A 2,500-nucleotide genomic window follows, 5' to 3' on the forward strand; every position below is an offset into this window, starting at 1 on the left:
CACTCGATCAAATTTCAGTACCTTCCTTTCATGACTTTTCCTATATATGTGCGTTCTACCACCCGGTATCCTTACATTTTCACAATCACATCAGGTTAAGCTAGTATGAAGCTATTTTTCAGTTTTACCGTGTAGGAGGCAGGCTAATTTACAAGACGGACAACTAGTGGTCGTTGTGTGTAAATAGCAGCTTCCCATTGTAAAGACTATGGTCATTTGACCCCCCGAGGCAGCTCTAATAGTAGGTAAAACAGGCACGGCTGTTGTAGTGTCAATAAGTATTTAAACGCATAATATTTACTGAGATACAGCCCATCCTGTTTCTATAATATTGTTTTACTCAACTTCCTGGAATGAGAGGCTCTAGCCAATAAACATCTAGACTAATAATAACATCTGGACCACGCTGCTGGTTCTGCTATTAACACACGTCATTCATATTAGATGGTGTTAACACTAGAACAGCCATGCCTTTTTCACCTACTAAAATAGCCGCCTCAAATGATCCCCTTTTTACAATGCTAACCTGCTATTTACACCGCTTGTGAATTGGCATGCTTCCTACAAAGAAAAACAAAACAAATAGCTTTATACTAGCTTTTCCTGATGTGATTTTGAAAATGTAAGGATACTGGGTGGTAGAACGCACATATCTGGGAAAAGTCATGAAAGGAGGGTCCTGAAATATGATCGAGTGCAAAGATATAACCAAAAAAATTACTCACAGGGTAAAATGACCCCACCCATTGCTGTTCTCGTGTTAAAACCATAATATTTACTGAGATACAGGCCATCCTGTTTCTATAATATTGTTTTACTCAAATTCCTGCAATGAGTGGCCCTAGCCAATAGATATAATAATAGATTATTATCTAATAATAATAATAATAATAATAAAAATAATATCTGGACCAAGCTGCTATTAACACACGTCATTCATATTTGATGGTGTTAACTTGTTCTCTCTACTAATCCTCCATCGGCCCTTCTGTGATATCCTAGATATTAGCAGATTCCTAGCAGCAGAACCATGAAATTAGAATTATGGAATTCAAATTATGCAAATGAGAAGAATTAGAATTAGAAGAATTAGAACGATAAGAATTCTAAGAATTGGAACACCATGCCTACCCTGGGACTCTGTCAGTGACTAGTTTACTGTGTCAGAGAGACACACACACACACATGCAAACACGCACACACACACACACACACACAAACACACACACACACACACACAGACAGACACACACACACACACACACAAACACACACGCAAACGCACACACACACACACACACACAAACACACATGCAAACACACACACACACACACAAACACACATGCAAACACACACACACACACGCACACACGCACACATGCACACACACACACACACACACACACACACGCAAACGCACACACACACACACACACACACACACACACACACGCACAGACACACACACAGACACACACACACACACACACAGACACACACACACACACACACACACACATACACACACACAGACACACACACACACAGAGCGGCAGGAATGTAATTGTGTGTGTGCGTCAGGCTGACTGTTGTCATCTTAATGATGAACAATACACTCCCTCACCCTCTCTACTGGCCTCTCTCTCTCCCACCCTCTCTCTGCTTCTCTCTCCTCCCTCCCTCTCTCTCTGCTTCTCTCTCCTCCCTCCCTTTCTCTCTCTCTGCTTCTCTCCCCTCCCTCCCTCTCTCTCTGCTTCTCTCTCCTCCCTCCCTTTCTCTCTCTCTGCTTCTCTCCCCTCCCTCCCTCTCTCTGCTTCTCTCTCCTCCCTCCCTCTCTCTCTCTGCTTCTCTCCCCTCCCTCCCTCTCTCTGCTTCTCTCTCCTCCCTCCCTCTCTCTCTCTCCTCCCTCCCTCTCTCTCTCTGCTTCTCTCTCCTCCCTCCCTCTCTCTCTGCTTCTCTCTCCTCCCTCCCTCTCTCTCTCTCTGCTTCTCTCCCCTCCCTCCCTCTCTCTGCTTCTCTCTCCTCCCTCCCTCTCTCTCTCTCCTCCCTCCCTCTCTCTGCTTCTCTCTCCTCCCTCCCTCTCTCTGCTTCTCTCTCCTCCCTCCCTCCCTCTGCTTCTCTCTCCTCCCTCCCTCTCTCTCTCTGCTTCTCTCTCCTCCCTCCCTCCCTCTGCTTCTCTCTCCTCCCTCCCTCCCTCCCTCTCTCTGCTTCTCTCTCCTCCCTCCCTCTCTCTGCTTCTCTCTCCTCCCTCCCTCCCTCCCTCTCTCTGCTTCTCTCTCCTCCCTCCCTCCCTACCTCTCTCTCCTTCTCTCTTCTCCCTCCCTCCCGCTCTCTCCTCCCTCCCCTCCTCTCTCTCCTCCCTCCCCTCCCACATTCTCTCTCCATCTCTCTCTCTCTCACACTCTCATTCATTCTCTCTCTCCATCTCTCTCTCTTTCTCTCCCCCACTCCTCTCTCTCCTTTTTTATCTCCTCCCCACTCTCTCTACCACCCCCCCAC

The 2,500-nt window shown here is 47.0% G+C and overlaps 1 protein-coding gene across 1 annotated transcript in view; it reads left to right on the plus strand.

Annotated features, from left to right (window-relative positions):
• LOC308175641 (nephrin-like) overlaps window positions 1–2,500 on the plus strand; it is a gene marked incomplete at both ends in the record, with an annotated part of 32,179 nt that overhangs the window by 14,595 nt on the left and 15,084 nt on the right. The gene's annotated exons all lie outside the window — the stretch shown is intronic.

Source organism: Nansenia antarctica (genome assembly GCF_963989245.1).
Source record: "Nansenia antarctica genome assembly, contig: SCAFFOLD_261, whole genome shotgun sequence".
Classification (NCBI taxonomy): domain Eukaryota; kingdom Metazoa; phylum Chordata; class Actinopteri; order Argentiniformes; family Microstomatidae; genus Nansenia; species Nansenia antarctica.